Source organism: Mirounga leonina, unplaced genomic scaffold (assembly GCF_011800145.1).
Source record: "Mirounga leonina isolate KUSES-001 unplaced genomic scaffold, KU_Mleo_1.0 Mir_93, whole genome shotgun sequence".
NCBI classification, from domain to species: domain Eukaryota; kingdom Metazoa; phylum Chordata; class Mammalia; order Carnivora; family Phocidae; genus Mirounga; species Mirounga leonina.
This window is the reverse complement of record NW_023270854.1, coordinates 47,232,393-47,257,454: the sequence shown is the minus strand read 5'-3', so window position 1 is coordinate 47,257,454 and position 25,062 is coordinate 47,232,393. Positions and strand designations below refer to the sequence as shown.

The window sequence follows — 25,062 nt, the reverse complement described above, 5'->3', positions numbered from 1 at the left end:
TTTTATTTACCAAACAGGTCCCAGGCATTATTCTAAGCACTTTATGAGGATTAAGCAAGTTCATATCTATAACCGCCCTGAGACCGCACCACCACATCACCCCCATTCTGAAGCAGAGTCCCTGGAGTCCATGGGGGGCTGTGTTCAAATGCAGGTAGTCTAGGGGCATCTGGGTGGCTCAGTCGGTCAAGCGTCTGCCTTCAGCTCAGGTCATGATCCCCGGGTCCTGGGATCGAGCCCCACGTCGGGCTCCCTGCTCAGCTCTCTCTTTCATGCGCTCTCTCTCTCAAATAAATAAAATCTTTAAAAAAATTATAAAAATGCAGGTAGTCTGGCTCCAGAGTCTGTGTCTTCCTGCGCTGTGGTTTGAGTCAGGCTCGTAAACGCTCCTTCAACTGGCTTCAGCTGAACCCGGCACAGGGTGGCCTACATGACCATAAGGGCCTTATTTCAGTTTCTGCCTTTCTGGCATTGGGGGAGGACCTCTGTGGGCTCAGAGGGCCCAGCAGACAGTCGGGGGTGGGCGAGGATTCCCGCGACTCCAGGAGCCCGGCCCTGCCCGGTGCCTGCCTTGCCTCCCGAACTCTTCTCAGCCACATCTAGATGGCCCGGCTTCCGTTGCTGTGTTTATGCATCCGCTGCTTTGCCAGATGCCTTGCGGCAGCTCACAGCACGGTCGAGCACGAGCCTGGCCCTCCCGGCACCAACTGTGGCCCCCGCGGCCTTTGTGACGAGGCTCTCATCCATGAAATGGGAACAATACTGCTCCTTCCTGGGTGTGTTTCCATTTGGACCCTCTGTGTCTTCTCCGTCTGTATCCCTTCCCCCCAACTCCGGGGTGGGCGGACTGCGGCCCACAGGCTGTTGATAAATAACGTCTTCTGGAAACGGCATTCATTTCTGTATTGTCTTTGGCTGCCTGTGCGGCAAGAACAGCGGTGAGTAGTTGTGGCGGAGACCGTATGGTCCACAAAGCCTAAGCTAGTTATTCTCTGGCTCCTTACAGGAGACGTATGCGACCCCCTGCCCCAGCCCAGCGCGCCGTACCCCGGAGGGGTGCCCTGGCCCCTGGTCCCTCCCTGGCCGCCCTCACCCTCCTTGCCTCCTGGAGGCTCCTGGCCCCTGTTTGGGCCCACCCACTCCTTCTCCCCCTGGCTGGTAGAACTTTCCGAAACCCACGTCTGACCCTGTCCGTTTTAAATTCCTTGTATTTCATGTGTGGCCACCTTCTGGCAACCACTGCAACCCCCCGCCCCCCTCGCTGCCCGTCATGTCCATGCTGGGCTGGCTTTCCACAGGGCACCCCAGGCTTCTCCGTGGGAAGGGTCCCCACTCCCCTCCCACCAGATGCCCCTTCTTTTCTGACCTGTCACCCCGCAGAGCCCTCCTGTTTGGCACTGAGCATCCTCTCCCAGCCTTGACTTTTCTTCCTTCCCGGTGCATCTGTGCATACTAGCCCCGACCCCACTCTGGTTCTTGGCCCCTTGGGGGCTGGTTGGTGAACATCTGGGGCTGGTTCTCAGCAAAGTGGAGCAGCTCCCTCTGTAGAGCACCCACAGAACCGAGCAAAACCCACATTCCCGGACGGTTAGTAGGGAAATTTGATCCCAAGACACTGGCAAAACCGCTTAAAATTTTATGGGGCCCCTTGGTCCTCAAAGTCCCCCAATAATCCTGATACCCTCTTCCAGCCTTTTAGGTCTTTTATTTTCATGCAGCAGTCACCCCCAACCCTTTATTTGGTAAAACAGCCTCCCTGCCACCTCCTTCCTCAGTTGTGCAATAAGGAACCTCCCCACTTGCATGTTTCTGTCCCCATCGTGGGGGTGAGGCAGGTGATGTAAGTTGTACCCCCATCTGGCCCACTCCACCCCTGTCTGCCTCTCCCCTTCCCCCCGGGAGGGGAGGGAACACATACAGAGTTCTGAGTGCCTTTCAACATCCTGTGTGCTTTATGTGTATCCTTTTGTTTCATTTATGCAGCAATTCTGTGGAACAGGGATGCCATCCATTTTAGAGCTATGCTTTGGAGGGGTAAAGGGAACTTGCCGAAGGCCCAGCTGGGATCTAGAGCTGGAATGTGAACTCTGGTGTCTCTGGCTTCTAAGCGGGTTTCTGCTAGACCCGGGGTGTGGTAGCTGGCTCCTACAGAAGGGATTAGAGAAAACCAAAGGGGGAATCTGAGCTGGTTGATAACCTGAAATCAGTCCTGATGGGAATATTTACACCCCAGCAATCAGTCAACTTTACAAGTCAGGGATTCTCTTTTTTCCCCTCTAGAGAGCTGGTTTACCAGTACATCGTTTGGTTCCATTCTGCCCTTGGGGGGCTATGCACAGTGTCACCATCAGGAGAAGAGTGTTGAAAACCAGGGTGTTTTTTTATAAGAATCAGCTACTTCACATAATGTTGTGAATTTCCCCAAAGGTCACCACCACTTACTTTCCACCACAAAAAAAGATCGGACCCCCTCAAGTTTCAGCCAACGTGCAATTTAAGAACCGGGCTTTGCACAGACACTGTGGAGATCAAGCAGACCATTCAGTGTTATGTGTAGGAATCACAAAAGTATTAGCCATTATTCTCTTTTATGGACTATGTGATGTTATATTTTTATTTTTGTTTGGTTTTTAAAGGCCTCCAAGAACATATAATTAGAATTTCCTGGGGTTTTTTTCCCCCTTTTTGTTTGTGTTAGCATTTTGGATAATTGCACACTAGTTTATATTTAACAGGGTTATCATTAATGCGGTTTGGAGTTTATTGCTGCACATTTGGTTGCAAAGAGTAAAAAGCTTATAAAGCGGCACATGCAAATGCCAGACGTTTAGGACTTGGAATAATGTGATAATATGTGTATGTGTGAGAGGGCCCCGTCCTGTGCTTGATTTAAAGGCCAGGGTGTATTTATACCTAAGCTCAACTCCATGATAGATGACAAACCATTCAAGAAGAGAATAGTAAAATACTGAGAATGCCAAAGATGCCTAGCACATGGATTTTTATTTTAAAGCACTTTACTCATTAACCCAATGATTTTATAAAACCAACATTTACAACCCAATGTCTGCTTTGGTTGTCTTAGGAAAGGGGCTGGGGAATGTCAGGAGCTAGAGGACAGGCCAAGTCTGTAGTTTTGCCTAAGGACAAGCCTTGGCACGCTAGGGGACAAATGGTTGATCCGATGTTGAAAGGTGGTTCTCATTAGGTGTTTTATTTAATGAGCTGAACAAAGGTTGCTTTTGGAGGGGGAATAGCGAAGAAGGAAGATGACAGATGTCCAAGGTCACGTGTGGGTAGTAATTGAGGGACTCGATTTATCCATCACAAAACAAAACATCTGATGATACAAGTTCTCTTTGCTTCTTTGGGACTCTACAGTTTACAGAATGTTTTCGTATAGATTATTTCATCAAGTCATCTCAAAAAGGCAGTGTGCTAGCCATTTTATCGATTAGGAAGTCCAGACTATGAAGAACAAAGAGGTCCGTGGTCATGAACTGTGGGTGTGACAGAGCCGGAATTTTGTATCCAGTATGTTGAAGTACAAAGAAATATTGTGCCATAGTTTTGGCTGGCCAGTGCCTCTCAGCAGGCGGGATGCTGATTTTCACGTGATAAGCTCTGAGGCAGGCCCAAGAAGCCTGGTTGTGGAACAGTAACATCTTGCTCCAAAATCAGTGTTTGGTGCTGGTTCCTGGGTCCCCGCCCCTGACTGCTCAGCCTCCTCCTCAACTAATTCGGTGAACAGATTCAAGACTGGAAAGACCAGCTTTGGAGTTGGAAGGCTCTGCCACGTACGGCACTTTTGGGCACTTCAGTTAACCCCTCTGAACCTCAACATCCTCATCTGTAGAATGGAGAGGAGAGTGCCTGCCTTTCTGGAGCATTGCAAGCCCTAAAATAAGAATGCAGCATGAAGCACCTTGCGGAGGTTTGGCCCTTGGTAGTTGATTGGTCAAATAAATAATAGCTGTGAAGTCCGCTCCAGATTGCCCTGCGCTTTACACCGTCTGTTGAGAAACTTGACGGGGTCTGCTAAGATCATCTGGAGCGGAGTTGTTTGCCTTGGTTGGAGCTCATGCTATGGTACACTGAACAGATAATTTGCTGCATTGTTTTAATTTCATAAATAGTAGTAAAGTAAAATCAGAGCGGTGAAGGAAAACAATACCCCTTCCGTTAGGCCCTGCGTTTCGCCTCTATTTACACTGGAGTCTTGACGATTTCCGTTGCCAAAATAAAGGTCTCAGGGACGGGAAGCAAGGAAGGCTGAATTCACATGTTCAGCATTGTCCCCTTGGAACTGCAAAGTGGTGAGGTTGAGGTCGACAGCTGGTCTGGCCCACACACAGGCATGTAGAAGACGCTGCCTGGGGCACACGTGGGACTGCTGGAAGAAAATTCTAGAAGATGCACCTTTGCTCCCTCCCTTTGCAGAAGCCACAGCCCTCGTTCTGTGGTCTGTGTGTTGCCTGTCCAGCCTCCTTTTCTTAGCAGGATATCCCCAAAAGGTGAGGGACCTTGGGGCACCCCTTGAGGCCGTGTGGTCATGACCATGGAGTCCGTTGTATGCTACTCTGGTGACTTGTCCTCCTCCTCACTGTTCAGAGATCCCTTTGCATGTGGCCCTCACCTCTTCTCTTTGAGCAGAGTTAGACAGAGTCCAGGGCTCCCAGCGTGGCTTGGCATTGGGTTGGCGGCAACCCACACCCCTCTGTGTGCCGGGTTGTTCACACGCCTCCGTGTGCAGAGTCAAGTGGCTTCATTGTTCACAGATCAGTGGGGCCAGCACCTGCCTTAGCCAGAAGAGAAGTAGAACCCAAGGCAGCTGGGCTCCTGGGTAGCAAGAGAGGTCAGGCCCGCTGTTGCTGCCGTGGGCGTGGGCAGCTCTCTCGCAGAGGGCCCTGGAGCTGGGCCTGCAGGCGCACGATGGCTCAGTACACTGGGTGCTGAATTGTGGACGTGAGTTTCGTTTCAGAGCATGGAGGGAGGCTTTTGAGTGGGGGCAGTGTGAGCAGAGCTGGATTTCCAACAGCAGGTCAGATGGAGGAGGATGACCCCAGGAGTGCCTGCCTTATGTTTTTCACTGTTTGGGCATCCTCATTGTCCATTCAGAAAGGATGCACTTGTGTGTGTCCAAAATTTTTCACTTTTAGGGAGTTCCTCTACTTTTACACATGCAGAATTTTAGGAAGAATGTCCAGAGGTTCATGGAGGCTGGAAAATTTCTCCCTGAGGTGAGGATATCGGTGATGAAGCTGGCTGAGGGGTCCCAGAGGAAGGTGGGGGCCTGAGCACAGAGGCAGCACCAGGGACTCTGACCATCACAGACATGTGACGCTAGCTTGTCATCGTGACGTGGATTGAGGGCGTGCCCCTCAGTGGCAGCACTACCTGTCATCTCTGAAGTCCCTTGGGTCACCCACCTCTGCAGCCCTTGAGGTGTGTACTGGGTTGAATCATGTCCCCCAACATTCAGGTCCACGTGGAGCCCCAGAGTGTTGACCTTGTTTGGAAATAGGGTCTTTGCAGCTGTAATTAGTTAAGACCTACTGGAGTAGGGTAGGCCCCAAAGCCAGGGGCTGGTGTTTTCATAAGAAGGCCATGTGAACACACAAGAGACCGAGAGGAGAACACCAGGGAAGATGGAGACGGAGATTGAGCAATGCATCTATAAGCCAAAGAATTGCCAGCAAGAACCAGAAACTGGAAGAAGCAAGGAAGAAGCAGAAGGAATCAACCCTGCTGACACCCAGGTTTTGGACATCTAGTCTCCTGAACTGAGAGAATAAATTTCTGTTTTTTTGAAGTCATCCAATTTGTGTTAATGTATTTCCCTGGGGAAGCACATGTGTGGTGGTGTCTCAGCATTCGATTTGGATCCGGTTCTCCACCCGTGTGGACCAGCCTTCCTCATCCTGGCCGGTGGGAAAGGACAGAAATCCCGATGCACAGCCCGACGGTGTGTCTTTAGGTGGCTGGGGTACTGTGGAATTTGGGGGGGGGGACCTAAACTCTCTGGGGAACAATTCTGTTTTTGCTCAGTTCTCTGTCATAGCTGTAGATCAGTCATTCTCAGAATGTGGTCCCTGGACCAGGAGCACGAGCATCACCTAGGAACTCATTAGAAATGCAGTTTTCCAGGCCATACCCCAGCCAGGCTGAATCCGGAATTCTGGAGGTGGGGACCAGCCCTCTGTCCCTGAAGGCCCTTGAAGTTTATCTGGGGTCCGTGTGAGTTTGGGAACAGTGTTGTTGCTGTGGACAAAGCCTGTTGTGTCTCAAGCTTTATTGCACCTTCTGGAAGATGTAAACTGTCTGGTGTTATATGACATATTTTTAGTTTGCTTCAACATGTTTATCGAGTGTGAATCAGTGGAAGTTCTTTCCGGATGTGGGGCTCTGCTGAGAGCCCAGGTGATTCAGGTTTGAGGCTCCACATGACTGCTTTAGGCTCATCCTCCTTTTCTGTGCCTCCCCCCCCCCCCATCTCTCTGGTGAATTCTAGACTCTGGCTCTGAGGGGTCCCTTTCAGTTAGTCTTCCCTGCCTCCTTCGGCATTTCACAGTTCCCTCTATTTGCAGATCCCTCTATTTGCAGTTTGTTCGAGTATTCCAACAGGTGTGTTGGAAGCATTCTGCCATGTGCCAAGGACTGGGGGTACCGCGGGGCACCAGAGAGTTGGGGGGCCCCTGCCCTCATAGCTAGATCTTAGTCTCTAGCCTGGGAGATGGGCAAAAAAAGAGCAACCATAAAAAACTACATCTAGCAAATTCTGAAGAGTGCTCCGGAGGGAGTCGTTGAGGTCTGTTAGCATCCCTTAAACATCATGGCCGGGAAAGGTTTTTCTAAATGAGAACGCGGTTAGCCACTTAAGAAGGGACATGGGTTTCGGGCATCAGGAACCATGTGTCCCGGGGCCCTGGGACGGAAACCCCGTGGTTGATGTGTTTAAGGAAGAAAAAGAAGGCGGGGGTAGTTGGACCATGGTGAATGTAGGGCTGGAGGGAGCTCAGGCCCCAGAGTTGGGCAGGGGCTGTAATCCACCAAGCCTTGTAGAACGCGGTGGGCAGTGCCCACTGTCTTGCAGCTGGAAGCTGGAGGAGAGCCACACAGGGGAGCGGTGCTCTGGCTTCTGTTTGACGGGCCCACTGACAGCTGTGTGGCAAGTGGATTGAAGGAGGGCAGGCATGGATGTGGGGAGACATTTGTGAGCCCCTTGCCTCCAGGCGAGTATCCTGCCAAGAGACATGATGGCCTGGCCTCGGGGTGGAGATGGCGAGGGGGTGACAGACTCCAGATGGACTGGAACTGACAGAACTTACCGGGGACCTGGTGGTCCGTCTTGTCATGGGGAGCTTACCTCCAGTTGGAGAGAGACCTTGATAACCCCCCAGCAAGCGTAAGACCACTGCTGTGGTGTGTGTTGCAGTGGGGAGGTCCTTGGTCCTGTTGCAGCCTGGTGTTAGTGCCACAGTGGGTCAGACCCAGCTGTGGGGGGGAAGGCTGGCTCCTGGGGGTCTGAAGGGTGAGCAGTTAGCGGGGTGTGGAGCGCTGGAGCAGACCACAGGACCAGCCTGGGAGCCCTGGAGGAAGCAGACAAAGCGCTGCGTCCGGGGCACGGAGAGTGAGGAGAGCGGGTGAACTCAGGGCCACACTGGGGATGTTGACTGTCACCGGGAGAGTGCTCCAGAAGCCATCAGAGGGTTTCCACCTGGGGGGAATCATTTCCAAAATTTCGCTTTGGAAATAATGTGCCGCCGCAATGTGGAAGAGGATGAGATGAGGGGAGCCGCAGGTGGGAGGCGTAGGTCCACCGCTGGGGTCCGGGGAGGAAAGGAAGTGGCGGCCACTTGCATGAGGGCAGTGGTGATGGGGGTGGGGAGGAGTGGGCGGGTTCCACGGGGGTTGAGGACTTACTTGGAGATGGATTGGCTGTGGAGGGTGAGCGAGATGGGGGCATCCAGGGAAAAGCCCAGTTTCTAGTGTGTGGACTGATGGGATGGCAGTGCTATCGCTGGGATAGGGAGGAGGGCATGGGCACGATCCAATGTGTGAGGTTAAAGAGAAAAATTGTAGGGACGCCTGGGTGGCTCAGTCAGTTGAGCATCTGCCTTTGGCTCAGATCATGATCCCAGGATCCTGGGATCAAGCCTCCTATGTCGGGCTCCTTGCTCGGTGGGGAGTCTGCTTCTCCCTCTGCCTCTACCCTTACCCCTGCTTGTGCTCTCTCTCGCTGTCTCTCTCAAATAAATAAATAAATCTTTAAAAAAAGAGAAAAATTGTAGACCTGGAGATGACCCTCTTTCTTCTCACTGTCTCCGCACCACCCCCCAGCTTATGCTTTTACAAAATCCCCAGATAGTTTGAGGTGGCCTGTCTGTAGGGTCATAAAGAACTTTTTGAGTGAAGTTGCATAGATTTTCCTTTTTCTTCCGACGTGGAGAAGGGTATTTCTGCTTAGAGATGATCTCAAGTTTTATGCTCGTTCCCAAGTTCTTTGGCCTAAAAATTCTAATAATTACCTTTTAAGATAAGTGTTGAGCATATCAATTAAAAAAAAATACCCTAAGTCAGATTTTATTCACTTAATTTCAGTTAAAGACCTGTCATCTCTTTTTATTAAAGAAAAAAATATCCTTGAGTGAGATCCTAAGATTTTGCAAACAATTCCTAGTTCAGCTTGCACATATTTGCAGCTCTTTACCAGGTGCTGAGGTCCCAGCGATCTAGAACATGGAGGGTGAAGATACATTCTCCAGGGGAAAAGGAGCCACCGTTTGCCGATCTGCAAGATTGGTCGGCTGCACTAGCTAAACAGGGACTCAGGGTCGGGGTGACTTTGTACTTGCCCCATGACTCAGAGTAAGGCCACGATGCCGTGTTAATATTTCAGCACAGTTGTGTCTTTTTCTTGTTTTATTGGTGGTTTTTCATCCTAACATGTTTACAGAACATTGACATTCTGAGCTCTAGAGGCATATGGAAATCGCTTCACATCCCAGATCTGCCGTTTCCTGGGTGTGACCTTGGGCAGATTCTGTAATCCCCATGGAAGTCCACTCATCTGTAAAGAGGACGGGAAACAGCCCGTAATAATCAGACATCTCACAGTATGACTGCCAAGATTAAATCCAGTGATTTCTGTAGAGCTCTTAGCACAGTGCCTGGCACATAGTTAGTTTTTGGTAAATATCTGATGCGATTATTACATCCCCTTATGCTCTGCTGGTGATCTGCATATCTTGGAGGGGCAGACCTCACCCTGTAAAGGAGGGAACTTACTAGGGAGCTTACTTTTCCCGCCAAGTCACGTAGAGCTCAGCAGAGCAGGGGTCCTGTCTCCCCAGCAAGACCGTACTTCAGCTACGGTGCTTTATTGCCTTTGACACGTGCATCGTTTTAACCAAACAAGTTTTGTGACCCTTCCTGAGCAAAATGTGTTCTGAGAATCCGGGTGTTTCTCGACACTCGTACCGTTTAACACTTTCACTGTCTAAGAATATACCCTGATGTTGGTGTCATTTACCGATTCGGCCCGTGTTTGACTCTGGATGTGTCAGCGGGGAGCAGCTATGTGGAGTAACTACACCAGACTTTTCTGTTCGGCCCTGTTTGCTCCAAAGGCAAGTGAATAATTGAGGCGAGGCCGATTGGAAGAGATAGGAATGATATATTTCAGTCTGGTCGCCCAATCTACATACACCCTCCCTGCAAGCTGCATTTCACAGAGCTGGAAAAGATTTAGCCTGTAGAGCCTATTAAGAGGTGTGACATACGTTATGTATGACTCTAGTTCTTGTGGAGCCAGGAAAATAAAAGTCAAGACTGGAATATAAGGAAATGGATAAGATACGTGCAGGCTGGTGAAATCTGGGCTTAAAAAAAAAAAAATACATATTACATGGGAGTTCAGCTTTGATTTTATATTGTCACAAATTGTTACCAGATGCCTGCATTTCAGACAGACTCCTGAGCTGGTCCTAGAGTGTGAGTTGGAAAACAAATCACTTTGCCATTTGGAATGCTGATTGATATTTTAGAAGTTTCTTTTTGTCTTCAAAGGGAAAATAATGCATATTCCAGGCCTAGCAAACAAAACTTTTATAAATGGCAATTAACAGAAGATGCCCAAGGGAGGAAGTCTCCAGTTTCTTTTCATAACCCTGGCAAAAGTAATTGAGGTGACATTTTATTAACATTGGCATCACCCACTTGTGCTGGGAGCTAGCTCAGCCTTGTGTAACCAGGTCCAGAGCTAGGAGTTGCATTTCCATTCCCTTCAAGCTCAGGTCAGAGGAGAAGCACAAGAGCACTTCTGTCTGGGGTAGCTGGCCTCGTGTGGTCTCCGTGTGGCAGGACCCCAGGCTCATGGGGTGGCTTGTACATTTTCCCCTATGGTTTAAAAAAAAAAAAAAAAAAAAGCTTTTAGTTTTGGGTCTTCAGATTGGACTCAACAGTGTTCCCTTATCCTCCAGGCCGTTTTTCTTGCTTGCATTTGAATGACTCATAAAATGAATTTTGAATGGCCTGACACCTCTGCCATGTTCCCTGGATGCTTTCTAAAAGGTGCTGCTGTGTAAGAATATAGGCTGATTTTCCCATTTTGAGTTGTTGGAGAGTTGCCGGGATGACTGGGAGAGCTGAGTCTGAATTCTGGCTCCACACCTTGGATGCTGTCCGACTCTGGTGAGAATCACTCTCTGAGGCTGAGTCTGGAAAAGAGGAATATCAGATCCGGGTAGTTGGAGGATTGCAGGAGTGGAGTGGAGTGAGGTCACTGCATGGCCTCCAGATGGGCCTTGGTATTTCCTACAGGGGACAAGCTGTAGACTTCCGGAGGCCCAGAGAGGTGAGGCTGCCGTGCACTCTTGAGCTCCATGTATGTTGGAACAAAAGGATGGGAGCCCTTGTGCTTGCACACTGGGGCTGATGTTGGTCAAAGGCTTCTCAGCTATGGACAGAGACCTAGAGGGGGCCAAGACTGGGTGATCCAGGTACTTTTACATTTCCTCTTTAGAGCTCAGCATCCCAACTTTGTCCTCCTATGTTAGCTGCCTCTACTCTACAGGAATGAATTTTTAGTATAACATTTTTGGCTTATACGGGTGACCCTTGAACAATGTGGGGGTTAAGGGTGCTGACTCCCCACATAGTCAAAAATCTGCACATAACTTTTGACTCCCTAAAATCTTTACTAATAGCCTGCCGTTGACCGGAAGCCTTACTGATAGTCAATTAACACACATTTTGCATATGTATTATACACCAAATTCTTACAATAAAGTAAGCAAGAGGAAAGAAAATGTTAAGAAAATCATAAGGAAGAGAAAATAAGTTCTCAGCACGGTACTGTAAAAAAAAAAAAAAAAAAAAAAAAATCCAGAAATAAATAGACCCCCCAAAGTTCAAACCTGTGTTGCTCAAGAGTCACGCAAGAGTCATGTTTCGTGAAGTCGTCAAGTCTCCGTGAACACTGAGTTAGCTGCAGACCTGGACCACTGCCCCTTCGCTCGAGGGGAGGGACAGAGGTGGGCTTCTATGAGCCCCTGCTCACATCTTCATCAATCAGTCAATACATAACCTTGTTTTCTGTGTGTTTCTGGGTGAAGATACCTTACTAGGTACTTAACTCATTAACACTGAACTCACAGCCCACAGTCACTCACACCTGAACGAAGCTTCTCTCATACACGTTTCTCCCTTGGGCACCTTGCAGCCGTCTTGCACTTAACACTAAATAGCACTTCAGTTCTTTGCCGGGGTAGAGGGGGGGCATTTTCAACAGCAGAATCACCAACAAAAATGCAAAAAATTGAAAGGGACACTTGTTCACAGTATGAGAGTGGAGACAGGAAGGCAGAGCCTCACCTTGTCACCTCAGCTGTAAAATTTTCCCTGCTCTGCCTGCGCACATGGCCATGAATGACTGCAAAAGCATGGTAAGTATTTATTTGGGGGCTTACAAATAGATTTTAGCGAGTAAATAAATTCACGGCTACGGAATCTGCAAAGAAGGAGAATCGACAGGTCCTTTTTGCAAGTATTTATTAAGTGCGTGCTGTGTCCTGGAGGCTTCCCAAGACTGGCATGTCTTGGAAGGGGTGTGTTTTCTGTTTTACAGAGGCCTGCCCCACCTGTTCTTATATTTATTCCTGATAACACCCTTGATAGGGGAAGGGCTGGCTTTGTTTTCTTCCCTTTATTGACAAGGAAACCAAGGTCCCGAGAGCTGATGTGACTCTGGGTCCCAGCATCCCAACCGAATCTGAGTTTCCGGCTCTGAACGCCGTTTTCTTCCCACTATGCTGGGCAGGCAGGCGTAGGTGCGAGATAGGACGGGTGCTTCAAACAGTAGAGTTGGAATGTGGACATCGTGTTGTGTGTCTGTGTTTTTTAAAGATTTTCTTTATTTATTTGACAGACACGGCGAGAGAGGGAACACAAGCAGGGGGAGTGGGAGAGGGAGAAGCAGGCTTCCCGCTGAGCAGGGAGCCCGATGCGGGGCTCGATCCCAGGACCCTGGGATCATGACCTGAGCCGAAGGCAGATGCTTAACGACTGAGCCACCCAGGCGCCCCTGCTGACATCATATTTTAATACTGTTTAAAAAGTTACCTTCCTTCCTAATAATTTCTGTATGATCTCATTAGATAAAGGTGGCCTAGCATTGTGACTAAGAGCATAAATTCTGAGGCCAGACTCCTTTTGGATCCTGGCTTTGCTACTTACTACCTGTGTGACTCAGGGCACTTTATAAGTCAAGTAAAACCTTTCTGACTCTTGGTTTCCTTGTATGTAAAATAAAGATAGTATTAACACCCACTGTGTGGGGTTAATGTGAGAATTATGTGAATTAATTCATATTGAGTGCTTAGGTCTGTGCCCGGCACACGGTAACCCTCTGTGTGTTAGCCATGATTGTCGTTTAGCAGGATAGGTGTTGAGTTCATGTTGAGTCAGTCAACGATGACTCTAAAAATTAGGCAAATGGTAACATATGGTTGTAATTGTATGGCCCAGAGCCAAGAGGAGATTTTGCAATTTTCCAGTCCTTTTGATCCATTTGGGTGACATAGTTCAGACCTGGAAAATCTGTTTTAGAGCTTTATTTATCCAGTTTGACTGTCTGCAAATTAAACAGACTTTTGTCACATCTGTGTCATTTTTGGTGAGTGGACAGCTAATCAGATGAGCAAATATTAGTGGGCACCTGCTGGGTTTAATCATCCCTGCCTGTGAACATTCAAGCAAGAGAAGACAAGAATATGAGATGTCACAAGGCTGAGCATGATTAAGGCGTATAAAGAGCACAGTTTCATGTCACTCTAAAATCTCCCATTTTTATGGCTACTAAAGTGTATTTAAAACTGCCAGGGTTTTTCTCTCCTTCCTTCTGCTGCTCAGCATCTGGTAGAGATGTTAGTAAAAAGCAGTTGTGTGCCCCACACGGATGGGGATACCACATTGTGTGGAGGGTCCCCACACGGAAGCCATTCCTGGACCTATGAGACCCATACATTTCTAAACAGAAGTCAGGCCGCCAGCCCATTTCCTTGGTAATACCTTTTGTGTCACTGGCAGAAGATAATTGCAAAGGATGGAACCTTATTTCCACATCTGTACAATTACGATGTGGTAGTCATTTGGAAAAAATCGGTTCTTTCTCTTTTCGCCCCAGTTTGGGACAGTCAAGTTACTTTCTGTATTTCTCCCCTTCCCCCTGCTCCCCTGCCCCCCCCTCCCATGGACCCAGGTATCACAAAATTCATCTTTTCCGGGAGATGCTTCCGTTAGGAGCAAGGGCATAGGACCCTGGACTATGAGAGCAACGCAGGAGATTCCTGTTTGCTCTCTGGAAATAGGTTTGGAACTTTGCAGCCCTGGGTGGCGGGACTTTCTGTTATTTGCTTACAAAAATTGCAGAGCTGAAGTCCTATTCGTCCTCCTACCTAATAGTAAACTTTGCTTTGCCTCACCTGCCTGCATTCATGATATAAGCTCATACTATAATATAGAGTTCTCTTGTTTGAAAACTCCTATTAAGAGAAAAGGGCACCTTTCCTATAAGCAAGTGTTTTGTGACACATTTTAAGTAGACCTTTTACCCTAGAATAGTTTCTTCTACTGTACACACTTTTTTATCAGTGAACAAGTGATTCTTTCTTCAGAGTCTGTGTTTACTCAGCCTGGAGGCGACGGTGTGAGATAACACTGCTAAATAGATTCCAGTCAGATGATCCTGGCTGTGTGAGTTTATAAAAGACATCTGTTTAAGTTCAAAAATAAATAATTAAAACACATGCACAGACAAAAGGTTGTTGCTCCTAGCGAGATTAAAATTAGTCTGCTGTGTTACAGAGGTTCTTTATATTTTTCTCCAAAGAATTTGATTTTTTTTTTCATTTTGTCGAAAGATCTAGATAGAGAAAATGACAAAGGTTTAACTTTTTTTTTTTCTTTAACTCATTGCCAAGTTAAAATATCCTCACATGGCAGGTAGGACTCTTTCTTGTCTCTGGAGAATTGTAAGGTAATTCTTAATCTGTGGCTCCCTTGAAATTGCCTAAATAAGAGAAGATCTCCCGAGCAATTCTCCCAATCCAAAAAGATGTGTTGATTTTTTTTATTATTGTTAATCACCATACATTACATCATTAGTTTTTGATGTAGTGTTCCATGATTCATTGTTTGCGAATAACACCCCAGTGCTCCATTCAGTACGTGCCCTCTTTAATACCCATCACAGGCTAACCCATCCCCCCACTCCCCTCCCCTCTAAAACCCTCAGTTTGTTTCTCAGAGTCCATCATCTCTCATGGTTCGTCTCCCCCTCCGATTTTCCCCCCTTCATTCTTCCCCTCAAGATGTGTTGATTTTTAAATAGGGGTTTTGGTGATGGATTACTAGAGTCTTTTTTTTTTTTTAAAGATTTTATTTGTTTATTTGACAGAGAGAGACACAGCGAGAGAGGGAACACAAGCAGGGGGAGTGGGAGAGGGAGAAGCAGGCTTCCCGCCAAGCAGGGAGCCCGATGTGGGGCTCGATCCCAGGACCCTGGGACCATGACCTGAGCCGAAGGCAGACACTTAACCATCTGAGCCACCCAGGTGCCCCTGGATTACTAGAGTCTTGAATGAGACATGGGAAAAGACACAGGCAAAGTCGTCTTCCAGTTTTCTTTTGCAAGCCCTATGCCCCGGGCGTGGGGCCAGGCACACGGTGCGCGTGTAGGGGACGCCACCCTGCTGTTCCCTGTCCCGAGTGCTGTGGTTGGCGGCCCGTCCGTCCAGCCGGCCCTTCCTAGAGGGACCTCTGCCCATCTCTTGTCTGCAGTCAGCAGAGGGCCCAGGGTTGGGGAGGAGGTGCTCCCAGGCATTCCACCAGATGGTCCCCAAACATGCTTTGCAGGGGCCCTGTGTCCTGTCAGGTCTTCATCCTGAGACTCCCTTGTCAGTGAAGGCCCCTTCTTCTTCTTCTTTTTATTTTTTTAAAGATTTTATTTTTAAGTAATCTCTACACCGGCTGGAACCCCCAACCCTGAGATCAAGAGTTGCTTGTTCTGCTATCTGAGCCGGCCAGCCAGCCATCCCAGTGCAGGCCCTGCTAAACACCAGCTGGCCTGTGGACTGTGATAAAAATTTTGCTTTGAAAAATGGGAGAAAAACAACCCCAAACCAACTCTCACTTTATCCGTTACGTTTCGCCTTGGCACTTTCTGATAAAAGACTTTACTGATGCTTTTTGGGAATCCGTGTGTCAGAAAAGTTAGATCTAAATCATCGAAGCGTTCAAAATGAGTGACAGAACATGAATCAAATCACCTGTCATCCCGTTACTGCTAACACTTTGGTGTGACTCCTAGGATGGGGTTCCATCTTTCTTCCACTGCCCATGCCCTGTTTGTCGGGTCTGAGCTCCGGGACAGGGAGTAGAGCAAGCACAGGCCGTGGACACAGACTCTGCTCTCACAGTTTGAGGACTTGTGTGCCGGCTGGTGCCTGCATACGTGTGCACTCACTTTTTAAGTGGTATCATGCTTTACATGTTTGTGAATTGCTTTTTTCTTTTTCATTTAAGGTGAAAAAAGAACCACATTTGTAAAGTATCAGGAAGACTCTAATAAAAAATTGTGATAAATCCTTTGCAAGCAAATTTTTATCATCTGGATAATCACCTCCAACGATTGCTGGGTGGGGTAACGTTCTTTTAAAAAGCAAGATATTGTTAGCTTAGATAGCCAGCTGCTTAATGTCCCGCTGTCTTTCCAAACACTTAGGCAGCATAAGGGAGGCATGTACCTGACGTTTGTTTTCCTTAGGCTCATTTTTTCAGGAATGTCTATTGAGTAAGCATATTTGCTGGGGGCTGGGCATAAGGAATTGAGCAAAATGTCATTGGTTCTCACCCTCAGGGAACTTAAGAGCTCTGGACAGGATGCAGACAATTAAGAGAAGTAAGTAAGTAAGTACAAATACGGGTATAAGATGTGATAAGTGCCCTGAAAGAAGAGAACGTGGGCTGTGGAAGAGATTAATGGAGGAGGGAGAACAGCTTCCACTGGGTGGAGTCAAGGAAGGCTTCTTGAAGGAGGTATCTTCAACAGCTGGAAGAGAAGCCACCAGTACGGGAGGAGTGTGTGGGAAAGAGTTAAGGACAGCAGAGGGAACAATGACATGTTCCAAGGCCATGTGGCTAGGAAGATCCCATTTGGGGGAAGAAATGCAAGAAGGTCAGTGTGGCTGAGAATTAATAGGGTCAGGGGGAAGAGATGGGCTAGACTTTTTGTGCCTTATGGGTTTCCTTAAAGGGTTTGTAGTTTCTTCTTAGTGCAGTGGGAGACACTCAGTCGGTTTGAAGCTCAGAGCAACCAGGTCCAGTTAGTTCACATTGGCTCCCCAGGAGATGGGGAGACGAGCCATGATCAGGCTGGGGCACCAGGGTTCAAGGTTTATTTCAGAAATAAACTAGGCAGTACTCATTGCTGCTGAATGTGGATGTGTTGGGGAGGGGAGTCAAAGATGAGTCCTGGGTTTGTGACTTGGCTTCTTGGTACCAGAAACTGAGGCGCGGCAGCTCAAAGGGGACTGGTTTAATGGGAGAGGAGGAAGAAGTTGAGTTTGGTGCATGAAGTCCGAGCTGCCCTGAGAATGCCACGTGGAGGTTTAAGGAAGGCAGATGGGCACACAGTGGCCTGGGTCTCCAAAGGGAGGCGGGTTGGGGAAACAGATTTTGGCATCATCAGCAGGTGTTCAGGGCGAAGGGAGATGGTGGACTTCCCAGGGAGGAGGTGTAGAGAGAGGTCAGAGGGATTAGTTAGCTCATCTAAGATCCCAGGGCTGAGAAGTTACAGAGCTGGCATTTGAGCCCAGACGGCCAGGTTACCGAGTCTGGGTTCTTTGGTATGCCATGCTGCCCTTGGGGCTCTGCGGCCATCGGTGGGGGGGTGGGGTGCGTCTTTCATTGCACTGCTTTGGAGGGACCAGTGTTATAAGGAAGTGGAATTGTTTCAGACATTCTGTCATCTGGAGCACCACTCTCTCTGGAAGCGACTAATGGCTCTTTCAGCTCTGTTTGAATATGAAGATGATTTCGGATATGAACGTCTAACTTCACCTTGCAAGCTAGGGTGAGGCTGTCTCCCTTTAGCCCATGACTGTGTTGTTGTTGGCCAGGCCCCCCACTCCCCCAGGCGACACAGGCCAGTGTCATCATCACGATGGCCTGGGGTGAATGTGCTGCCTGACCTCCCAGGGCCCCACATCAGCCAGCAGCACGGCCAGCGTATGGGCCACGTGTGGGCTGTGTGTTGTCTGGTGTATTTTTTTAAGCGTCTCTCCCTGAGTGGCCAGTTGCAGAAGCGGGAATGAGATTCTTTTCCCGTGTTAGGTTTAATTACAGACCAGCCTCTGCTGGGAGACAGGTGTGATGTTGGGAAAAGTTGGGTTTCTGTGTATCAGAAATTGCTCCCTGCATCCGTAAACCGAACTGAACAGGGAGTGTAAACCCACATGCCTGAGCTTTGTATAACATCGAATTTACCATCTTAGCCATTTGTAAGCATACAGGTCAGTGATATTAAGTACATTAACATTGTTTTGTGGTTAATCACCAAAACTCTTTTCATCTTGCGAGACTCTTAACTCTGTACCCATTAAATAATAACTCCCCATTGCCCCCTCTCCCCAGCCTTGGAAAACCGCGATTCTGCTATCTCTGAATTTGCCTGTTCTAGGTGTCCCATATAAGTGGAATCATACAGTATTTCCCTTTTTTTTTTTTTTTCTTAAGCTAGAGAGGAAGAGCGGGTGGAGGGGCAGAGGGAGAGGGAAAGAGAGACTCTCAAGCGGGGCTTGACCTCATGACCCTGAGATCATGACCTGAGCCGAAATCAAGAGTTGGTTGCTTACCTGACTGAACCACCCATGCACCCCTAGTATTTGCTGTTTATAACTGGCTTTCTTTTTTTTTTTTTTTTAAGATTTTATTTATTTATTTGACAGAGAGAGACACAGTGAGAGAGGGAATACAAGCAGGGGGAGTGGGAGAGGGAGAAGCAGGCTTCCCGCGGAGCAGGGAGCCCGACGTGGGGCTCGATCCCAGGACCCTGGGACCATGACCTGAGCTGAAGACAGACGCTTAACGACTGAGCCACCCAGGCACCCTATAACTAGCTTATTTCATTCAGCATAAAGCCCATCCATGTTGTGCATGTGTTAGAATCCCCTTCCTTTTTAAGGCTGAATAATATTCCATTGTGTATATTTTCCACATTTTGCTTATCTATTCATATGTTGATGGACATTCCCGTTGTTTCTACTTTTCGGCTTTTGTGAATACTGCTATGAATGTTTATAAATCACACTCAAGGGGCGCCTGGGTGGCTCAGTCGTTAAGCGTCTGCCTTCAGCTCAGGTCATGATTCCAGGTCCTGGGATCGAGCCCCGCATCGGGCTCCCTGCTTGGCGGGAAGCCTGCTTCTCCCTCACTCACTCCCCCTGCTTGTGTTCCCTCTCTCGCTGTGCCTCTCTCTGTCAAATAAATAAATAAAATCTTAAAAAAAAAAAATCACACTCAGGATTTTGCTCTGTTTTTCCCCCACCCATCTAGAGGCAATCTCTCATAAGGGGTGATTTACAAAGGGAAGGGGAAGGTTAGTTTGAATGCAATGATGCCTCATCAAACTTGGTGCCTGAAAGTTCACATTTCGAGGGAAATGACTGATTTCCTGTCTACTGGAAAGAAGCAATTCTAGGGATTTTTTTTCATGTGTGTGCAAGCAACTGGCTAAGAAATTAATCCTAATGGGCTGTCTTATCAACCTTTTATTTCTTGCCCGTTCCCCCTATTTTTTTCAGTAATGGCGCCAACTGATACTTTCATCCTATCCAGAATACCGTAACAGTACATATTTATATCTTTCTAAATAACATGAATACCTCATTTCCCAAACGTACTTTTTTTTTTTTCTGGTAAGAAAAAGGAATGCCTGTGTGAGACATTTAGAAGAAGCAGAAATTCAAACTACCCATAAACCCACCACCCGGAGATGACCAGGTAATGTTTTGGTGTAGGACACACGCACACATGGACCAGTTATCATCTGTTACAATATATATATATATATATATACACACATATAAAATATATTTTCTTTTTTTAAATACCAGAGCCCAAACTGCACATGCTGTTCTGTAAGTTTCCTTTTATCACTAAGACATTGTGAACGCCCTCCCTTGTCACGAAACCATACCCCGCATGGGACTCTTGCTGCCCACATAGCACTCCGTTCTCAGAGGCGGAGTGGCTTCTCTCCCCGGCGCCTCCTCCAGAGTCAGGTGTCCCGCGGGTTCTGTGTTGAGCATGAGTTCTCTGCTGAAGATCTTAATGGAGGAGGCAGGATGGCATTCCCCTCATTTTACAGTAGAAAAAAAAAAGGAGAAGTTAGCTCCAAACGACTTAACCAGGACAGGGGAAGCTGGAAATAGAAACCAGAGCGCTCATTCACTGCCTGGTGGCTCGAGTCACTCCATAAAACTAATCTCGAGATCACTATCAGCGGAAATTATTTTCCCAAATCTCCTGGGAGTATGCTTTTAATATTTGTATGTTTGCTTAATGGTAATTTCAATTCCATCTATTTTTTTTTTTACTTAAAAAAAAAATGAAAACTTTCCAGACTTCTTTGGGAGACTCAGGGATGTTTCCTCGCACATGGCTGGAAACCTGTGTGCACCTGGGACTGTCCCCCCAACACTCTCACTGTGAATCCTCAGGCCAGTTTTTTCAAAAGCTGTTCGGAGATCCAGGGTCTATTTTATTTACCAGATGCCTCCCTTTTTGCAGTTTTATTAGCTCTTTCAAAATACTAGCCCTTAAAAGGCTAGCAAGGTGCCATTCGTATGGAAACCATATTGGTTAGATTCTGTTGGTCGTAATTTGGGTAGTGTTAATTTGGTGCTAATTGGGAGGTTTTGAGGTGCTGATTATTTTGGTTTGTTCAGTCATTTAACAGGTAGTTATTGTGCACCTAAGGTGTGTTAGTCCTGGACTTAGGGACCTGTGCATCACTTAGGAGAGCCAGACAAGAACATCCACTAGACGGTGCAGGGCTGCAATGACCGAGCACTGCTCAGGATGCCATGGGAGCAAGGAGAGGCTCTGCAGAGAGGGGCAAGAGGGAGGAGGGAAGGGGCCATTCCAAACCAGAGCCCCTGTAGCCCAAGGTATGCCCTGGGGGAGTTTAGCAGGCAGCTTTGCCTCCTTGGAGGGGAAGGTGTGTCTGGGGGCGTGGAAGGATACCTGAGCCTGCAAGGGCTTGTACCCTTCCCTCCATTCCCACGCTTAGAAGCAACGGGCCGTTTCCCATAAACACCGTAGAGCTGAGCTGGCAGCTCTCTGGGTGACACCCGTGGCTGTGTGGGCAAGACAGATGGTGGCAGCTCCTGGGACTCCCTCTGCCCTTTCACACCTGAGGCCCCTCAGGGTCACCCAGGGGCAACCCCTGAGGTATCTGATGGGACTGATACTAGTTTGCCTTTTAAGAGTAAAAACAAAAACAAAACAGGCTTGGAACTCAAACAGGTATTTGCCCACTCGTGTTCACTGCAGCATTATTCACAATAGCCAAAGCAGCCCACATATCCATCAGCGGATGAATGTCTCAGCCCAATAGCAGTGTATACAACTATTCAGCCTTAAAAAGGAAGGGAATTCTGATGCATGCACAACATGGATGAACTTTGAGGACATCGTGCTAAGTGAAATAGGCCAGACACAATAGTACAAATGTTGAATGATTCCAGTTACGTGAAGTACCTAAAGTAATCAAAATCACAGAGGCAGAAAATAGGATGGTGGTTGCCTGTGGGGAGGAAGACTAGGAAGTTAGTGTTTAATAAGAGCATAGAGTTTCAGTGTGGGATGAAACATTTCTAGAGATTGATGGTGCTCATGGTGGTGCAACAGTTTGAATATACTTAATGCCACTAAATTGTGCACTTAAAAATGGTTAAAATGGCAATTTTATGTTATGCATATTTTATCACAATAAAAAAATTTAATGGCAGAAAAAAGCAAAGCATAGAGGCACCTGGGTGGCGCAGTCGGTTGGGCGGCCAACTCTTGGTTTCGGCTCAGGTCATGATCTCAGGGTCATGGGATTGAGCCCCGTGTCGGGCTCCATGCTCAGCTTAGCGTAGAGTCTTCTTGAGACTCTCTCTCTCCCTTTGCCCCTCCCCCCACTAGCTTGCATGCTCTCTCTCAAATAAAAAAAAATACATCTTTAAAAAGAAAGAAGAAAAGCAAGCAAGGCATAGAGCTCCAGGCCAGGGCTGACTGTTGAGCCTGCAAGAGGAGTCCCTGGCCCCTCCGCTTCTTTCCTCAGGAGGAGCTCCCCCTCCACACTGCCTCCCATGATGAGGACGAGGACAAGGCCCTCCATGGGGCAGAAGAGCAGTCAGATGTTTGCACATGCCCTTCTGTGCTGGAGGGGTCCCCCCACAGGTCCCCATGATGCAGGGTCTCACTGGGCCCCAGTCACCTAAAGACCTGGTCCTATGGTTAAATACATTAAGCCTGTCATGTCAGACCTTTTACAAAGAACCTGCCTAGTCTGTGAGGAAAACACAATTATTCTGTTAATGGAGCCTTAGAGTTCAAGAGCAAAGCTTGCCGTGTGGCCCAATCCAAGGTTCCAAAGTTAATTTTTTTTTAATTTTTAAATTTTTATTATTATTTTTATTTGACAGAGAGAGACACAGCGAGAGGGAACACAAGCAGGGGGAGTGGGAGAGGGAGAAGCAGGCTCTCTGCCAAGCAGGGAGTCTGATGCGGGGCTCGATCCCAGGACCCCGGGATCGTGACCCGAGCCGAAGGCAGACGCTTAACAACTGAGCCACCCAGGCACCCCAAAGTTAATTTTTTTTAATGTAAAACATTTAATTTAAAAATGTTGACACTACAATATATAAAAATAACTATTATAAATGTACATAGTGTATTCTATCACTACCAGGTTTGCTTTTTTTTTTTTTTTAAGGAAACTGTAAGCTACACCGTGGTTAAGACTTGTTATCTTCACCCTTGAAAAAGCGCACATTCTAGCACAGTGATGTATGGTCAGACTAACAGCCCCAATGGTTAAACCCTTGGATCAAGTCATAACCAGTTTTATTGCAAAAGGACTCTGTACACATTTATCAGTTCTAGTACTTTAATAGCTACCCAACAAGTCATTCACATACAGAAACATGCATCATGAGACCTGTCCCTTCTGCATCTTAGCAACTTGGTTCCTCCTGAGCAATAGTGCTCACATCACCGAGGCCTGGGAGGAATCACTTTTCACAGTCGTCCTGAGGGAAAGACGGAGTGACTCAAGTACAAACGCAACATACTATAAACAGTTTCTTACCAAAAAAAAAGTTGCAAATTAAACCAAAATATTTTACAGAATTTACTACAAAACACCATAAAAACTGCCTTCACTTACACTCCCCCCACCCCATATCCAGTGAGCCAACTAGATGTCTTTGGGTGTGATGGTGATGCCCGGCCTGGATGGAACCTAGATTAGGATCTTCAAAGAAGCCCACCAGCGCACTTCACTGGCCTCCAGAAGTGAGGTAATGGCGGCACCCAAAACTTCAGATGGGTTTTGAAATCCTGAGTAATCTCCCTCAGCAACCTCTGGAAAGGCAGCTTCTGGATCAGATGCTCAAGCTTGGTAGATTTCTGGTAACCACGGACCTCCTGAAGCGCAACGGTCCCAGGCCTGTGGATGTGGGGATTTTCCCCTGCCGGTAGAGGGGGTGCTTCTGCCGGGGGCTTTGGTGGCCAGCTGTTTGCAGGGTGCTTTCCCAGCCGTGGATTTGTAGGCAGTCTGCATGGCTCGGGCCATTTTCTCTTCTCTTCTTTTCTTTTTTAAAGATTTTATTTATGAGAGAGAGAGGTGAGAGGGGGCAAGGAGAGGGACAAGCAGACTCTGCGCTGAGCAAGGAGCCTCACTCGGGGCTCGATCCCCTGACCCTGAGATCATGACGTGAGCTGAAACCAAGAGTTGGATGCTCAACCGACTGAATCACCCGGGCGCCCTGGGGCCATGTTCTTTTACCCCGATGCCAAAGTCTTAGACCGCTTGTCCGACCGCCGCTCTGCTTCTGCTGCCCTGTGAATAGCTGCAGTCACCAAGCAAAGGAAAGACCTCCAATGAACAAAAAAACTGCTCTGTGCTCCAAAGTTAATTTTTTATTATTTAAAAAAAAATTTTTTTAAGAGAGAGAGCACAAGCAGAGGGAGTGGGAGAAGGAGAAGCAGGCTCCCCGCTGAGCAAGGAGCCCGATGCGGGGCTCGATCCCAGGACCCTGGGATCATGACCAGAGCCAAAGGCAGACGCTTAACCAGCTGAGCCACCCAGGCGCCCCTGGAGTTAATTTTTTAAAAAACCATCATCCCTCCCCAGTTGGGTAAAACTTTATTTTTTTGGCAAAATAGCTCTCATTGGAAAATAAACTTTGAAGTTGTTTGAAGCTAGAAGAGCTTCCTTTCAAAGGTAGCAGAGACAGAAAAAGCTTCACTTGTTTTGAAACAAACTTCAGGAGAACTCACCAGAATTTGCAAGGACTGTGAGACAGGTGTGTTGCTCCCATAGGTAGTGAGGGGGCTTGAAGTGGTGTGTGACCTGCAGAGGCTCTCCAGAGACTCCTTCGAAATCCCGTTGGTTTTCCCCTTATTGGAGCCAGCCGCCTTGGGGTCACAGGGCGCCTCAGAGTACGTGGCTCCTTCCCAGGCTTGGCGGTGGCCCTGAGTGGGTCAGCTAGTCCTGCGGGAGGGAGGGATCACTGAGCAGCCCTCTGTCCTTCCCAGTTCCCTTCTGGAAGACAGCCCCATTCCTTCTTCTGTAAGAGACACTTGTTGTGCACTGTAGTTCTGGAAAAGGCGAGGCGCAAGAATGAATCTCCCTTTGCAAAGTGCCACCTTAGACTGTGTATATACATTGCCCCATTCCTTACCTACCACCCCCTGGCTCTGTGTCCTTGGGCAAGTTAAGCACCATGTTGGGACCTCAGTTTCTCCATCTGTAAAATGGAAGTCAGTAGGACCTACCTTGCAGGGGTGTTGTGAGAAGTAAACACAAAGATACCTGTAAAGCCTTTAGCAGAAGGTCGCCTGGGTGACTCAGTCAGTTAAGCGTCTGCCTTCGGCTCAGGTCATGATCCCAGGGTCCTGATCGAGTCCCGCATCGAGCTCCTTGCTCAGCGGGGGGTCTGCTTCTCCCTCTGCCTCTGCTGCTCCCCCTGCTCGTGTGCGCTCTCAAATAAATAAAATCTTTAAAAAAAAATAAAGACTTTAGCAGAGTGCTTAGTACAGAATGTTCACAAAATGAAATATAAATGTGTAACCAGGGCCTGCCGGCTTTTTGATCTGGTGTGATGTTCCTCCTGAGAGCCTCAGTGCTGTTGGAAGGAATGTCTGAGCACACAGGATGACTGTCCCCTTTCTCCCACACCTTCGCTCTGGGCCTCTGGAGGGTTGGGTGGCAGGGATGCCTCCGAGCTT

General features: G+C 48.0%; 1 protein-coding gene and 1 pseudogene across 1 annotated transcript in view; one reads left to right on the top strand and one right to left on the bottom strand.

Moving 5' to 3' along the window:
- CABLES1 (Cdk5 and Abl enzyme substrate 1) overlaps nucleotides 1–25,062 on the top strand; it is a 111,000-nt gene that overhangs the window by 6,900 nt on the left and 79,038 nt on the right.
- LOC118004610 lies at nucleotides 23,027–23,761 on the bottom strand (annotated as a pseudogene).